We start from the raw sequence: 18138 nt of genomic DNA on the forward strand, positions 1-18138 counted from the left end.
AGCATGTGGTGTCGGCAATGCCCAGGAACAGGTCTGTCGGCTTCGTAACAAGCAACTTTGAGGATATTGATGGCTTAAGGACGTCCCCATAGTGGGCTAGACAGGGCCTAACTTCCAATCCAAGGATTAAAACAAAACAAAGCGAAACAAAACTGTGCACCGGCAGGAGACCGATTGTCTGTAATAACCATCCATTTCTAACTGGCGTGGAAGAGGCCCTTCAGGCAAACAAGAGCCCTATAAACAATCCGCCAGCCGCCCCAAAGCCCAAGACCACGATGAGGATAATTATTATTACCATTCTTATTATAACAGTAACTTGCATTTTAATAGTACTTTGTACTATAAACAAAAACCACCACAGACAGACAGAGAGAATTTGCTATGTGCTGGCGGCAGCCAAGACAGCCGGAAGAAACTCACTCTAGCTGGGGAGATGCGTGAACCCACAATTTAAAAACCATGTAATGGACCTTGATATGGAGCAGAAAAGGTAAAACCTAACTCAGCTGGGAGGCCAAAGAGGGCTGCCTGGAGGAGGCAGCCTCGCCACTGAACCCGGATTGGATAAGCAGACATTTTCTAGGAAGGGTTCCCCGGGAGTAGGGAACAGAATGACAAAGGCCTGAAGGCGGGAACAGCATGCTGCATTGGAGGAACTGTGAGCCAGCGTGGCTGGAGCTCAGAGTTCAGGGCTGCGGGAGGATTCGGGCTGGCAGGGTTTTCGCCTGGGCGGGGCACAGAACAGGAACCGGAGGATCTCGCAGGCTGCACAGAAGAGTGTGGGTTTTACCACGAGGCAATGGGACTCCCAGAGAGACTTTATTTATTGTGTGCTTTATGTGTGTTTCTGTTTGTTTGTTTTTTACCTGAGGAGGACTTGTGCTTCAGTTCAGTCTCAAGAATATTCAGACATTATCCCTTCAAAGGCTTCTCTCCTACCCCCTCAATCTCAGCGTCTAGAACTCCCGTGTCAGAGCCACTCAGCCTGGCATCCAAGTCCTTACACTGGCTTTCCATATTTTTATTTTTTTTTCCTGAGGAAGATTGGCCCTGAGCTAACATCTGTTGCCAATCTTCCTCCGTTTTATATGCGAGCTGCTGTGACAGCATGGCTGGCCACTGATGAGTGGTGTAGGTCCACGCCCAGGAACCGAGCCCGGGCTGCTGAAGCGGAGTGTGGCAAACTTAATCACCAGGCCACTGGGGCTGGCCCTCATATATTCTTAATTCTTAGATAGAGAAGTTCTTCAATGAAGAGATACCCTGGGCTAAGTTTTGGGGAAATTCCTCAGGACTAGTTTCAAAGCTACTATTTCTCTCTGACGGTTTTCTTCATTTGACCAGCTATGGAGGTGTCACAGTTTTGATTTCCATGACGATGTTTTTAATTTTTAGAATGGCTAATTGGTCGTTTTTTGTATCTCTCTATTCTTGTCCCTTTTGATTTCGTAACTGTTCTTTTCATGGATGTCGTTCCTCTCTTTTCTCATAAGGGATCCTATTATGGGTTGAACTGTGTTTCTCCAAAAAGACGTGATGAAGTCCTAGCCCCCAGGGCCTCCGAATGTGACCTTATGTGAAAATAGGATTGTTGCAGGTGTAACAGGTTAAGATGAGGTCATCTGGGTGAGCCCCTGGTCCAATATGACCGGTGTCCTTGCAAAGAGGGGGAATTTGGACAGACAGACACGCACAGAGGGAAGATGACGTGAAGACACAGGAAGACAGCCGTGTGACGGTGGAGGCAGAGAGAGTGATGACTCTACAACCCGGGAACACCAAGGGTGCTGGCAACACAGGACTCGAGGAGAGGCGGGGAGCAGACTTGCCCTCGGAGCGCTCAGAGGCCAGCCCTGCCGACGCCCTGGCCTGGGGCTCTGGCCTCCAGAACCGTGAGCACAGACTTCCGCCGCGTTAAGCCACTGGATCTGCTGCGCCTTCCTACAGCAGCCACAGGAACTGACGCAGACCCTCAGCACCCCTCACTCCAGACGGCTCAGACGACCTGTGGGTGGCTGCGTGCCGGCCTCGCCTCGCGCGAGTCTCGGGACTGTAGTTTGCAGGCTCATCTTGTGCAGGAGCGCTTTCTCTCTCCCTGCCCATCCTTCTCTGTCTGGCGGCTTGTGCTGTCCCAGACCAGCACCCTCCCCGTTCCACCAGGCCAGAGAGAGAACTAGAACTGGGTCTCACGCTGGCGCCCAGAAGCCCTGCTCCATGGTGACGTCGACAGACCCCACCTCCCAGCCTGGCCACATGGTTGCACCCACTCCCTTCAGCCTCTGGCAGCTCGAGAGCTGCCCCCGCCCAGCAGTGGTGAGGAGCATCTCTTTCAGCCTCCTCTCAGGGGCAAGGGGAGCCCACCCTGCCCAGGGCTCCAACAGTGGGCCTGGCTCCTGTCCCCGGCTGGTCACGGGCCACCTTTTGTCCCTGTCACCTGCCAGCTCCCTCCACTGCCTCTGGATCCAATTTCAGCAGATTCACAGCTTCAGGCCCATGGACGACCTGACCTGTGTTTCTGAGTCGTTTCTGACCCGTGGCAACGTCGGTCTTGGTTTGCAGACGCCTCTGCCTTTTCCATTTCTGAATTTTCTGAATATGCATTTGGGGGGCGGGGGTGCTGAAATCCACGGTGGGAGCTTTAAACGAGGAGCAGGAAGATAGCGTTGTGGTCTTCTAAAGATCACTCCGGCTGCAGAGCGGAGGTGGCGGAGGGGGGAGGGGGGCAGGGCGGGGCGCAGGCCGCGCAGCAGCTCTCGCGGGCGAGGGCTGAGACGTGGAACAGAGCCGTGGAAGCATCTGACAGATCTAGACGAACCGGCAGGTCTCATGACTCAGTGAAGAGGGGACAGTGAGGGGAGGGGACAGCGAGGAGTGGGCAGGTCAGGAGTGCAGAGCAGGCTGACAGGTTACAGTTAGAGGGGGAGGAGAAAAGGAGGCCTGCAGGTGGGGCAGGCGGAGGAGAGCAACCTGGGGTCCAGTCTGGGGCTGCCAAGCTGCGGCGTCCGCAACATCTGTGACGCGCTAACAGGCAGGTGGAGACAGAACACTGATGTCTGCACGTGAACTTCACCACCCCCGCGAGGCTCTCCCTGCCCTCCTGGGCTGGACACCGTCCGACGGCCCCTCTAGCCCCACCGCCCTCCCTGGTCCACGAGCTCTGTGCTCTGGGCCGACGGCAGGACTCCACCAATGGACAGCTGGCTTCCAGTCCACACTCGTCAGCCGGGGCTGCCACAGCCAGGACCACAGGCTGGCGGCTTCAACAACCGACACGTACTGCCCGCTGTTCCCGAGGCTGCAAGCCCGGGAGCAAGGTGCCGGCAGGGTTGGTTTCTCTGAGGCCTCTCTCCTCGGCTCACAGATGCCATCTTCTCCCCATGTCCTCACATGGTCATCCCTCCGTGTGTCTGTGTCTTCATCTCCTCTTTTATAAGGACACCCATCAGACTGGATTAGGGCCCGCCGACCCATGACCCATTTTAACATCATCACCTCTTTGAAGACCCCATCTCCAAGCACAGTTACATCTGAGGCTTCAACATATGAATTTTGGGGGTCAGAGTTCAGCCCCTAACATAGTTGGATCCATCACTGGGAGGCACCAGCGAGAGACGGGTGGGAGGTGGGGCCTGTGTTCCCAGCTCCCCCTGCGGCTGCTCAATAATCCGTTTCTGACCCACAGCCGCAGCCGCGGGAGGCACCTGGGACAGCCTCAGCCCCCCGGGTTCCGGGAAGGCGGCCCAGCCCCTCAGCCGGGGAAGTAACGGCCCCCACTGCGTCAGGCCCCCTGACGCTGCCCTGGCCCCTGTCTGCTCCGCCCAGGCCACCCACGCCTCTGCGGTTTATCCCCTCATAGCCTGTCTTCTGTTTCCCCTCGAACATGCCCCGTTTCCTGCCATGATCCCGAGTGATGGCTGCCAACCCCCCCCCCGAGCATCCCACCGCTCTAGGCTGAAACCTGCCCTGAGCCTGCGACCCCAGAGGAGAGGGCCCCCCTGGAAGCCAAGGCCTCCCCTGCGGTGGGCTGCCTGCTTGGAGCCTGAGGGTGGGTCCACGTGCCCCCGCCCCTGCGGTGGGCTGCCTGCCTGGAGCCTGAGGGTGGCGTCCATGTTCCCCTACGTCTGAGGTGGGCTGGCTGCCTGGAGCCTGGGGGCGGGTCCACGTGCCCGCCTGGAACCCAGACCCACCTTCCCAGAGGCCTGACGGAGGAAGTTCAGACACCACGAGAGAGAAACCAGCCCGGCCTGACCTCCCGCCTCGGACGGCATGAGCTCTCGACGATCACGGGCTGAAACAACACTGGGGACCCACAAAACTTCTAGGGAAAACATCACAGAAAACTGAGACTGTGACTAGGCAGGGGCTTCTTAGAGTTGACACCAAAAGCAGCCCCCATAAAAGGGAAGTCCCGAGGCTGGACCTTAGTAAAACGTAACATTTGCTCTGCAACAGACACGACGAAGAGGATGAAAAGACAAGCTCCTGACCGGGAAGAATATTTGCAAACCCCAGGCCTAGGGAGGAGCGGCATCCAGAACATACAAAGAACATCCGCGACACAACAAGACCAAGCAAGTCAATCGGAAGACAGCAGGGACGGGATGCGACCCCTCCCTTGATGAGATGCACAGGGCACGCGACCACGTCCACGCCATCAGCACTAGAGATGCGCAGAGTAAAACCACGACAAGACACCACATCCCCAAGGGCAGCAGGAAACTGAAAACAGCGTATCGCCAAGTGCTGGGGAGCGGGCGGCGGGAGAGGAAAACGGCACGGCCGCTCTGGAAAGGGTCTGGAAGTTTCTTATGAAACTAAACATGTGACTGCTACACAAACCAGCAACCGTGCCCCCAGGCGGCCACCCTGAGACAGGACAACCTGTGCTCACACAAAACCTCCACACCAACATCCACAGCAGCCTCACTTGTCCCAGCCAAAGACTGGGGACAGCCCAGAGGCCCTGCAGCAACCCGTGGTCTCTCCACACACAGGACGCCACGCAGCAGAAGCAGCAACAAGCTATGGACACACGCAGGAGCTGGGACGGGCCCCAAGGCTTTATCCAGAGTGCAGAGAGCCAGTCCCAAAAGGTGACGCACCACACAATTCTGTTCACTAACAGTCCTGAAGCTGTGAAACAGAGAGACGGGGACAGCTGAGCACTGCCAGGGGCGAGGGGCAGGAAGGACTGACTGTGAGCATACGGGCTCCCTGCAGCGACGGGGCTGTCTGTGCCTTGACCGTGGTGGCGGACACGATAAAACGCCCATCTCCCTCCCTCTCTGTCTCCTTCTGTCTCTCTGCCTACCACTGTCTATGTCTCTCTGTCTCTCTCTGTCTCTGTCTCTCTTGCCCCCTGTCTCTTTGTCTGTCTCCCTGTCTCTGTCTCCTTCTGTCTCTGTCTCCCTCTGTCTCTGTCTCTCTGTCTCTCTTCCCCTCTCTGTCTCTTGACTCTCACTCTGGGAACCCAGGCACCGCGCTGTGAGGATCCATCACTAAGATGACACCAGCATCATCAGCAAGACACAGGAGTGACAAAGCCTGCAGATGACCCAGCCCCAGCCCAAGGGGCCTGATCCCTCAAGTCTTCCAGCTGGTGCCCCAGCCGTTGCGGGACCAAGGCCGTCCTGACCCACAGGGCTGTGAGAAATAACAGGAAAAGTGCTGTTTTAAGCCACCAAGGTTTGGGAGCTGGTTGCCAGGCTGAGCCAGCGCCCCTGCCCTCCTCTGAACCAGGCCTGCCGTCCCTGCGGCATCTCACACCCTGCTCCCCTGCCCGCATCCGGCCTGCCACTACGCTCCATCTCCTGGTGAACGCAGGCGGAGACGGCCGCGCGAGCAGCCCACCAGGTCTCCTCGCTTCCTTCCCAATGGGAAGACCCTGCACTCCCGAGCCCCTCAGAGACCACAGTGAAAAAGGCAAATCTTCACGTGAACACCCCTCTTCTCCTTGTGTGCGTCAGTGTCCCAGCCAAGACTCCCTCCAGGAGGGAAGGAGCAAACCACCTTGTCCATGTCCTTCGCTCTCCCCAGCCCACCCCGTGTCCTGTGGTTGGCTCTGGGTCCCACGCTGTGAGGGGAGCAGGGGGCTGGAGAGCCCATCCTGGAAGAGCTGGACGAGAGCTGCCACGGGGAGCTCTGCCCGTTGTCTCCCAGATGACGCAGGGGAGCCCGGGCAGGGGAGCAGGTGGTCTAGGGGCCCACGTAGGGCTCCTACTGGGCATGACCCAGGGTAGCAGGCCCAGTCCAGAAAGAAGAAGGTCGTTCTCTCTGGCAGAGATGCACAGGATGATCGAGGGGATCCCCAGGGCTGCTGCAGACAGGATCCCCCCCCCCACTTGGACCTGGAGGGTCCCCAGGCTGGGTATCTGCACCTCACAGACCGGGGTGGCGGGAACTGCAAAGGCCACCCCCTCTCTTGCTGCAGAGATCTGTGGGCCTCTTGGGGACCCTGCAGAAATCTTAAAGGGTCTCCTCGGAGGAAGATCCAGGAGACGCAAGCAAACCCACCTCTTCCTTCATTAGGGTGGGAAACGGCTGCTCCCTGCACACAAATGGGATTTTAAAAAAATCACCTTTGCCAACCCACAAGGAGCACCCACGACGGCATGAAGGAGCCACATCCATGAAGGGTGGCCTCTGTCCAGCCAGACGGGTGTAAGGGACACTGACCAGCGGGGTCACGCCTGCCCGGCCCTGGGCTGGGAGAAGGCGCTTTCCCTGTGAATCCTGCCTTGACTTACAGTCTGGAAACAGCACGCCTGGCCCTGCCTCCTGCACACAGGCCTCCCAGGCCAGCATTTACAGCCACCAACTTCAGGGCAAAGCTGCAGAGGTGACTTAGGAACGCACTTCCAACAAGGCCATAGGGCCCCTGGGGCTTCAAATGTCACTAGAGAACGACCAGAGGCCCAGGATGAAGCCACCCTAGTCAGTGGCATCTTGATGAGTACCCAGACGCAGGCCCTAAGGTCCTCACGGCAGCATGACGTAGTCACTAGACAGAGCCCCATCTCATAGATGAGGAGACTGAGGTTCAGAGAGGTGACCTGCCAGGCGTAGGCTGCTATCTGACATCCCGACCTGGTAGGGATCTATATGCCCCTTTTACAGGTGGGCTCATGGAGGTCCAGAGAAGGCACGGAAGAAGGTCAAGGCCACACAGCCTTGTGTGACAGCAGTAAGAGCTGATACTCTGAGCAGCTGTTTGATGAACATATTTGGCAGTCTGGTGTCACATCAAGGCCATGAAGGTCCAGCTTCTAAGCTTAGGCAAGCCGCCTAGGGGCTCACCACCCTGTCCTCACTTTCCGCAGCCTGCCGGGGACAGCCTGTCGCAGCCAGCCCCTCTCCCCCAGCCCGTATGCCCAAGGGTGGCACCAGGGAAGTGAGGACAGCCCTGTCAGCCAGCCGCACGGTACACTCCACGTTCAGCCTTGTAGCAGGCCAACCCCTTACGCTTTAGCACAAGGCTGGCTGTGAGGTCGGTGGGAGTGGGACCCCTGGCTGGTGGAACAGGGAACTCCAGACTTGGAAGTCCCGAGGAACCTACCCATGGTCATGCAGCAGAGCGCAGGGCATGGCGTCTGGGGCAGAGACGTGGCCGGCCTCCCCTGGCCTCTCTGCGGGGAGGGGTCTGCCCAGGTCTCCAGGAAGGACTTCTGCTCCGTGAGCACACACAGTCTGAAATGACAAAGGTGACCCCCGCCCGGAGGAGAATCGTGCAGAGAAGTGCCAAACCATCCAGAACACCGTTTTCTCTAATTCTCACCATTTCCACTCAGTCCCCACAGAGGGCCTCTGTAATTTAGTCCCGCAGTCAGCAAGCTTATCTGGACATTAAAAGTTAATTTACTCTCTGCTCTTCCTGCCTGTAATGGCTCATTTGTGGGCTTTTTCCCCCCAAAAGCATGAGCCCCGCATCCTTGTAAACATAAAATATTTAAGCGGCAATAGCAAGGCTCGAGCTGGCCGCTCACCGCCGGGGCAGAGCAACACCTGTGCCCGCGGGGAGACCGTCTGAGGACTCGCAGGCGCTCACCCTGGAGCTGGAAGCAGATCCGGCACCTGGTATTTCATGGGGCTCAGCACCCAGGCAGTGCTGGCCTGCTGGAATGTTCTGCAGCCGCTGGCATTCCTGCTCTTGGCGCTCTGGGTGGCGCGGGAACACCACACCCTGATCGTGAGTGGCACCACGGGCCGTCAGAGCTGGGATCCTAACACAGCCGCCTGGCTCTGCATTCCAGCTCCCATGACTGCTGGCATGTCCCTTTGTTCTCGTGTGACCCTGGGCAAGTCACTTCAATCATCCGGGTCTGTGCCCCTTGGCCATACGACGTGGTTAAGACTGACTGTCCACAAACGCTCTGATGCAGGGTACCTGAGGCTAAAGCCCCAAACTGGCCGAGAGTTAACGCCCTGGGAGTGGGTGTCATAATCCTGCTGAAGAAAAGCAGAACCCTGAATTTTCTGCTACTGGGTCACAAAAAGCACATGAAGGGAAAAAATGTGCTAAAAGGGAGCACACAAACGTGCTAACAGTCGTGCTCTGGGAAGGCTGACTGGGCATTCTTTTAGCCTCTGCTTCCAAACTTTCTGGAGTGTCTTCTTGTGATTTGATAATAAAAACACTGACATTAACATAGTCATCCAATCATTCATGCATTTGACAGCCATGTGCCGCCTGCTGGTGGCACTGGGGAGAGAGATCTGGTCGGGCAGGTGACACACAACACAGTGAGATCAGGAAGCCACAGGGACGCGAGGAGGCCTGGCCAGTGGGGGTGGAGAGGGGCGGTGTGCGCCAGAAGGCTGCCTGGAGGAGGTGACAGCTGACCCTTCCCTGAGGAGAGGAAGACATATGCGCGGTCCTTGTGGGAGGTCCTGGGGCGGACGTGAGGGCTCAGGACACGGCCCTGGGTGTTACTACTCAGAAAACGCGACACGTGTCAAATCTCCATCCTAAGGCTCGGGTCCAGCATGCTCCACCCCTCCCTGGGGCACCCCGAGGGCGGGCCGCACATAAACATGGGCACAGAACAACGGCCCCCGGAACCAGGCGTGCAAGCGGAGAGACTCCCCAGCAGCCCGAGAGGTCAGACTCCTCCCAGCTCACAGCTGAGGACACGGGGCTGAAAGCCGGCCCGTCCACGGTGACTCAGGGCACAGACCGGGACACAGATCCTGGGCAGCCAGTGCTGCCGGCTGCCCTTCAGCTTTCTTGCGCGCTCAGCCTGGGACTCCCGGGGCCCCCCGTCTGCGGGTCCAGAATGGCACCCCCCAAGGCCTCCCCACCCTCCCCGGCTGCCCCCTTAGCCGAGATGCCAGGCTGACCACAGATCCCAAAGGGTATCCTGCCCTCTGCTCAGCGTCGCAGCCCCCAGAAGACGCCTCCCTGCAGCTCCGGGACAGACGCCGACAGCAACCCCGGGGGGTCCTCTCTCCCCAGCTTTACCGAGGACATTTGACAAATAAAACCACATACAGTCAAGGTGTACAACGTGACAACTGTATACACGCACACTATGAAACACCACAACCGAGGCAGCCAGCACACCCATCACCTCACGGCTACCTGTTTTTGTTTGCTGGTCTGTGCTGGGAGGACTTTCGATCCACTCTTGCAGAAACTTTCAAGCATCCGAGACAGTGCTGTTCACCATGGCCACCAGCTGTACGGGCCAGTGCTGCCCCCCACGGCCGCCGGCCGTACGGGTCAGCCCCAGGACCTGCTCGTCTCAGAACCGAGTCTGTGCCCTCTGACCAGCCTCTCGGCGCTGCCCCGCCCGGCCTCTGGAAGCCAGCACCGCACTCTGTTTCTGAGCCGACCTGCTTTAGGTCCCACAGACGAGTGACACTGCCTTTCTCTGCCGCTTGCTTCACCCACGTTGTTGCAAATGGCAGGATTTCCTTCTTTTTATGGCTGAATGGTAATCACAATAGCCAAGATATGGAAACAACCTCAGTGTCCTTCGACGGATGAACGGACAAGAAGGCATGGGACCCATCCACAATGGAACATTCTTCAGCCCAAGGGGCTTCTCAGGAAACAGAGATGCACCTTACCATTTATAAGCAGTCTACCAAGTTGTTTCAACGGCGGCAAAACCACACACAGAAAACAGCCTGGAAGGAAATTTTCCAAAGTGTTAATGGCGTTTGCTGCAGCTTCATGGAGCCAGGCAAGATTTATTTCCTGCTTTCTGCCTTCCTGCTCGCTCTCAGTCTGAAACAGTGATCACGCCTGACTTCGTAGCCACCACCACCAACTTTTGAAAAAGGATTTTCATCAAAATTCAAGGTGGGGCCTGTTTCCGACGAGGAAGCCGAGCAGTCGCAGGGCTGAGGCCGGCAGGGGAGGGACCAAGACGCCTCGAGTCTGACTCCTCACTGACAGGCAACCGTGAGGCAGAGAGATGAGGAAGAAGAACCTCGCTCTCCCTCTCAAGGACTAGGACTGCTTTAAGGGGAGACGGCCGCGCAAGGAGAGAGATTAGTCTGCAAGGCCCCGCTTCAAAAGCCAGCCAGATGCCGACACTTCACACACACGTGGTGCACTGTGTTTATTTCATCTGCTGGTATCAGTTACTGCCTTGCTGTGTCATTCTGAGCGAGTCACTAGACCTCTCTGTGCTTCCACAGCTTCATTTCTAAGTTAGAGATGACGATTTCAGGGGATGATCAAATGAGATCCTGAGCGTGAGGGAGCTGAGCTAGCTGGAGAAGCCTGTGACATGGGCCAGGAAACAAAAGAATCCGCAAGACGGAGAAGTGGAGTGGAGACCACACTCCAGGTTTCCTGAGTCCCACCTTAGTGCACGGCTTCAGCAACAAGGAGCCACATGCAGCTCACCTTGGGAGACACCTGATTATCTCATCTCATCTTCACGGCAAGCCTGTGAGGTGACTCGTATTGCTCCCATTCTGCAGTAGAGGGAACTGGTGGTCCGCAAAGAAAGAGAAACCAGCTTGCCCAAGGCACGCGGCTAGGAAGGGAGGTCACTGGAACCCAAACACTGAACTTCCCTCCGCACCGCCAATTGCCCCCGTGCTCTGTGGGCCATCCCCATCCATTGTTTCAAAGCTGGGCAGGAGGCCAGGAGGGGGGACACCGAGAAGAGCTGACTTAAAAGGATGTCACGTACAAAGGGCAGACCCTCATGGTCACAGGCAGCATCCTGGACAAAGCACTACACTTTTTTCCTAGTGATGGTTTAAGACTGAAGCTTACTCTGTGGGGAAACAGTGTTTTCATTTCCAGGATTCCAATAAGACGGGGTGTGTTCTAACAGCCACAGCGAAGCACCCCCGCTCATTCAGCCTCAGGGCCATGCATCTGTGTTGCTAAGTCAGTGCATTTGTGGTCACAGACACTGCAACTCTTTGGAGGGCTTTGGTACATAAAAATCCTGCTAGTAGGACAAATGGGGAAAGAAGGTGGGGGAAATTATTACACAGCACTTTAAAAAATATCATATTATTTTCTAATGCACAGCAATACTCTAGCCAACTGATAGCCAAGTGTTGCCAAAAGGAGTCCTGTTTAATGTACAGACTCTCTCACCATCCATCCATCCATCCGTCCATCATCCATCCATCCTACAATGTACACAAGTCTGTGCTGGAACCTCACATCCATTGGGATGGCTACCATCAAAACCAGAGAATAAAGAGTGTAGGTGAGGATGTGGAGACACTGAGACCCTTCATGCACTGCTGGTGGGAATGTAAAATGGTGCAGCTACTAGAGAAAACAGTATGGTGGTTCCTCAAAAAATTAAAAATAGAACCACTGTATGACCCAGCAATTCCACTTCTGGGTATAAACACAAAAGAATTGAAAGCAAGATCTCAAAGAGACATCTGCACACCCATGTTCACAGCAGCGTTATTCACAATAGCCAAGAGGTAGAAAAAACACAAGTACCCACCGCCATTTTTTTCCTAGTGATGAACGGATAAAGAAAAGTGGTCTATACGCACAACGGAACATCATTCAGCCTTAAAAAGGAAGGAAATCCTGACGCATGCTACAACGTGGATGAACCTTAAGGACATTATGCTCAGTGAAATAAGCCAGACACAAAAAGACAAATGCTGTATGATTCGACTTACATGAGGTCCTTAAAACAGCCAAATTCCTAGAGACAGAAAGTAGAATGGCGGCTGCCAGGGGCTGGGGGAGGGGGTGGGGAGTTGGGTTTCATGGGGACAGAGCTTCAGTTTGGGAAGATGAAAAAGTTCTGGAGAGGATGGTGGTGATGGCTGCGCACAATGCGAATGTGCTCAATGCCGCTGAGCTGTAAACTTAAAATGGTTAGAATGGTAAGTTTTATATTATGGGTATTTTACCACAATTTTAAAAAGTCTGTGCTGGATACTTACCGTGAGGGGTAGAAAGAACCATATGATGCAGGAGCGTGCTGTGGGTGCCCGGCACCGCTCTGAGCACTGCCTGTGCAGCGTCTCATTTACCCCCACGGGACCCGTCTGGCACGTGCTCTAACGAGGCCCATTTTGCAGATGCCTTCCCTGCCCAGCTTGCTCCTGGGAGGCTGACTTCCGCAGACCATCAGCCAGGCTCCTCTGCGCTCTTGGCTGAGCTCTTTCAGCCAATGGGAGGCCCAGCAGGAGACTGGGAGGGCAGAGGAGAGAGGGGCTGGGGTAGCTGTCCTCTGCCCCTTCCTGCTGGCCTGGAGCTGTGCTCCTCTCCCTGTGCACACAGGCCCGCCGGGCAGCCCCCTCTTGGAGCTACAGCGCTCGCCAGGTTCCATCACCACACACACACACACACAAGTGTGCATATGCACACATACACACCCATTGATGCACACACATGGCCCTTCAGGCCTTAGGGAGTAACTGCTCCCCGCTGCTGCTTGTCCCTGGGTGCTGCACCAGCACTGGTCGCTTCCTTTTTCTCACTCACACCTCTGCAAACCATCCCTTTGTCAAACCTCCCCACAAGGGTGCCTTGGTTTCCCCAGTAACCCAAACACCCGTCTCTCTGCCCGCGTGTCCAGGACAAACTCCTAGTTGGGACACCCACAGATTGTAGACTCCTGATTCTACCCCAGCAATGCCACTCCAGGCCCGCCATGGGGCAGGGCATGGACAGAGTGCCGGGGACACAGGAAGCACACAGGAGGGTGAAGGTCGGCTGTCCCGAGAAGAAACCCTCACTCGCCATGCTCATTAGCAGCATGCACAGACAGGATCTGGCAGGCTTCAAACCAAGTTAGGGAACCCACGTGCTGGCAAATGAAAAGCGAGTAACAGAGGGTCCCGAGTAAAGTGACAGGCAGAGCCTGCCCATCAGTCACATGGCCCCAAGTGCAAGAATTAGTTCTTCCCTCCTCTTGCACTTCCTCAGCACTCACCACGTGCCGAGCCCTATGCCAGGTGTCAGGCACAGGCCTGTGAACACACAGGGACTCAGGCGGGTGTTGAGGGGGTCTCGGGGCATCCCCCGCCCCTGCTTGGCCTTCCTGCCCTCGTCCCCTGCCCTGCGCTCAGGCCCTGCTGGTGGTGGAACTGGGCTCCCTCAGCAGCACCAGCTCCACCTCCCCTGCCCATCTGAGAAACCCCTGCCAGGGTGGGTATTGTCCAGTCTCCAGAAGTGAGGAGCTAGGCATTTTCCACCTTAATAGGCCGCAGTGAAAGTCCCGGCTGGTCAGGGAAGATTACAAACCCAAAGAAAGCTCCAGTGGAGCCGCAGGGTGTGGGTGCAGCCTCCAGGGGTGACTGTGATAAAGAAAACCCTCAGCGAGCAGCTCTGGCGTCAGAGCCATTACAGGACATGGCAGAGCCACCGAGTCACAAAGGAATTAGGAATTACAATGAGCAGCTGTGCCCACCAACCGCATTGGAATTCCAAGCTGCAAAAGACTAAGAAACAGCCACTGAGTCACAGCTGTAATGACGGCAGCACCGCATCGGGCTGCACAATTTGCAAAGCCCTTTCACAACGCTTGTGGCATCTCAGCCTCCTGTAGTCCCGCAAGGCAGGTGCTGTTCTTACCCTTGGTGTACAGTTGAGGAAACTGAGGCACGGAGAGGCGAGGTCACTCATCCGGACTGCATAAGTTAGTGAGGGATGGTGACACTGAGCTTCAGTTTTCTGGTCTCCAGAAGAGGGACAGGCAATCCTTAGCTCTCAGGATCTTAGTGAGGAGTGGGTGGGATAAGCAGACATGAAGGGCTCCCAGCAGGGGCTCAGCTCAGCAGAGGCAGCTCCCTGTCCCTTCTCCTGCTCCTTTCACTGCACAATCTCCCACTTCCACCTGAGTCACAGGTGTTCTGTGGAATGTTTTCCTGCTCTTACTGGCACTGCCCCGGGGCGGGGCGGGGGGGGGGGGGGACCAGGCCAACACAGGTTTCTCATTCCCGTCCTGAACAATTAGACCATAGCATTAAGGCGACAGATCATCAATCTCAAAATTGGACTCCCCTGAAACACCAGGGACCCTTCTGTGCCACAAGTTCACCTCCAGGTGAGATACACCAGACTAGTTCAGCCACTCTGCCCGTCCCAGAACCACCAGACTAGATTGTAAACTCACGTGCACCATGTCCCAAGCCTATGGCACTGCTGCCACACAGCTTACACATGCCCAATATTCGTACAGGAGGTGCTTCCTGGCCATCTCATTTATCCATCCATGCATCCATCCACCCACCCATGGATCCACTCATCCACCCATCCATCCATCCACCCATGCATCCACGCATGCATGCATCCATCCACCCATCTATGAATGTATGCATCCACTCATCCATCTACCCATCCATCCATTCAGCAACCAATGTGCCAAGCACTGACGGGTGAGGTGGGGGCACTGTACACGGCGGGTGGAAGACGAGGACATTCTCACGTTCATACTCCATCCCATCCCTCCTCCCCTCAGCTCCTGATTTGTGTGAGGTCGTTATTTTTACATCGTTTAGGTTTTAAAACTCACATTCTGTTCATAACTGCATTTCCCACTCGTTCTATATGGAAATGGACTAGTCCTTTATCACAATTTCTCCTTCCCTGGGTTCTGCATTCTGATTCACCTGCACACCAAGTACACTCCACCTGTTTGTCCATCTCTGAGAAAGTCTGGCCGTTGCGTGTGTATGTAAACAGCAGCACGGGGGTGGCTGTGTGTCATTCTCCGGGGACACACCCCTCAGGACCTTGCGCACATTCCTCCATGACTCTGTGCATTGAATTGGCAGCGGTGAGGCGAGCTGCTATTTCTCCCCTTGTAGGTGACGCATCTGTCCTGCCTAGACCTGGAGAAGTCCTCCTTTCATCTGAGCTTGGACATGCCTTGGCACTGAGGCTTTTGGTTGAGGTTTCTAGGGCACAGAGGGCTTGTCCGACCTGCCGGCGTGGTTCTTTCCCGACTAGCACGGTAAGCCCATCGCAGGTCCGTCTTCCCTGGGTCGTCAGCTCGCCTCCTGCTGCCTGTGCTCACGAGCTCACAAGAGCATCAGCGCTGCTTTCTTCTGTCCTGGCCACTTCTCCTCTAATTGCTTTCCTCTCTTCTCTCTTTTTTTCCCAGTTGCATCCACTCTGTTATCTTAAGTCTGCCCTTTTCGACATTTTCTCCAATTCAGCAGTCTATCTTCTCTTCCTCGCTGTTCCTAATTTATTTATTCACTCCTTAATAATCCTGCTTTGATCTTCCATTTTTTCCTTAGGTCTTCAATCTCCCTTTTCATCTTATCTTGATTTTTTTCAATCTTCTAATTTTTTAGCTCTTCAACTGCAATTCTTATTAAGTTGCTTTACAGCATGAAGTAATTATGAGAAAATTTCATTATGTCCCTTATTTCTTTTTTCTGTGTGGGATTCTTTTCTCCTAATATCATATTACAAAAATTTTTAACAGAGAGAGGAAATGAAAAATAGCATTAGGTTGAACCATATGAAATTGCTAATGTGACCTTTTTTTTTTTTGGTGAGGAAGATTAGCCCTGAGCTAACATCTGTTGCCAATCTTCCTCTGTTTTTTGCTGAGGAAGACTAGCTCTGAGCTAACATCTGTTGCCAATCTTCCTTTTTTTTTTGCTGAGGAAGACTAACCCTGAGCTAACATCTGTGCCCATCTTCTTATACTTTGTGTGTGGGTCGCTGCCACAGCATGGCTGACGAGTGGAGTAGGTCCATGCCTGGGATCCGAACCTGTGAACCCTGGGCCACTGAAGCAGAATGCATGGAACTTTAACCACTCGGCCAGAGGGCTGCCCCGATATCTGACCATTTTTTACCTATAAAGACAGCAACTTCAACCCAATACTATGAACATTCAGTTAAATAACTTATTTATACACTTTTTTTTTACTAAGGAAAAAGTTACTTCATTTCTTAAATAAAGGATTGTGATGTTCACTTCTGAAGACTTCAGCGTGAATCTCCTAAGAAGAATACTGTCCTCTAACCCAGGATTCCAGGTTGCATTACTGACCTGCTTCTTCTTCCCTCTTTCCTTCTCCCCTGCTTTGTCCTGAGGCTGTCTGCACAGCACAGCTCATCTCGTGCGTGCCGGGCAGCTCTGCACAGACCCTGCCTGCTCAGATGTGATGGGCGGGGACCCTCGGCTCCCTCTCCAGGGTCTGCTGTTCCCGCCTTGGCAAATGTCTGGGGGTCTCACCCTCGTCCCCAAGCCTGAACGGCTGGCAGCAGGAGGCACGAGCTCAGCGACACTGTGCAGACCTTGTCAGGACACCTCAGCTGGGCTCTGTGTGCAAGAAGGGGTGGGAACCAAATGCCCAGGTCACACCCCACCCTGTGCAGCAATCCTGAGTGAACTTGGGGCTCCCCTGCAGAGGCCTGGAAGAGGCAGGGAGATGGAGGAGGGGCATTCCAGAACCTCCTGCACTTGCATGAGCGCTTCCTGCTGCCTGGATCCTACTTTCCTTTTCGCCCTCGTCTTTGCCTGCCTAACCTCTTTCTTTTTTTTAAAAAGGTATGCTTTTGGGGCCAGGCCCGTGGCCGAGTAGTTAAGTTCACGTGCTCTGCTTTGGCAGTCGAGGGTTTCACTGGTTCAGATCCTGGTCGTGGACATGGCACTGCTCATCAGGCCATGCTGATGCAGCGTCCCACATTGCAGAGCCAGAAGGACCCACAACTGGAATATATACTGGGGGAATCTGGGGAGAAAAAGCAGAAAAAGAAAAAAGAAGATTGGCAACAGCTGTTAGCTCAGGTGCCAATCTTTAAAAAAATAAATAAATAAATAAATAAAATAATGGTATGCTTTTTTGGTGAGGTAGATTGGCCCTGAACTAACATCTGTTGCCAACCTTCCTCTTTTTCTTTTTTCCTCCCCAAAGCCCAAGGACATAGTTGTACATCCTAATGGTACGTCCTTCCAGTTCTTCGATGTGGGACACTGCCTCAGCATGGCTTGATGAGCGCTGTGTAGGTCGGCACCCAGGATCCGAACTGGCGAACCCCAGGCCGCTGAAGCAGAGCTCGTGAACTCAAGATGTGCAATGCTGACCGCCAGCAGAAATGAACCAGCCACAAGTATGCATGGAAACACGTGCCTCTCACACTCACCGAATGAAAGAAGCTGGACACAGAGGAGTGTACGCTGCGTGACTCCACGTATACAAAGTACAAAACCTCACAAAACTAACCCATGCGGATGGAAGTCAAGACAGTGGCAGGGCTGGGGAGCTAAGGGCAGCGCAGGGGCACGGGGGAGCACTCTGGGGCACGGGGGAGCACTCTGGGGCATGGGGGAGCACTCTGGGGCACAAGGAGCATTCTGGGGCATGAGGGAGCACTCTAGGGCATGAGGGAGCACTCTGGGGCATGGGGGAGCACTCTGGGACACAGGGGAGCATTCAGTGGCATGGGGGAGCATTCTGGGGCACAAGGAGCATTCTGGGGCATGAGGGAGCACTCTGGGGCACGGGGGAGCATTCAGTGGCATGGGGGTGCATTCTGGGGCACAAGGAGCATTCTGGGGCACGGGGGATCACTCTGGGACACGAGGGAGCATTCTGGGGCATGGGGCAGCACTCCGGGGCACAAGGAGCACTCTGGGGCACGGGGGAGCACTGTGGGGCACTAGGGAGCACTCTGGGGCACAGGGGAGCATTCTGGGGCACGGGGGAGCAGTCTAGGGCACA

The sequence above is a fragment of the Equus quagga genome, chromosome 1 (genome assembly GCF_021613505.1).
Source record: "Equus quagga isolate Etosha38 chromosome 1, UCLA_HA_Equagga_1.0, whole genome shotgun sequence".
NCBI lineage: Eukaryota > Metazoa > Chordata > Mammalia > Perissodactyla > Equidae > Equus > Equus quagga.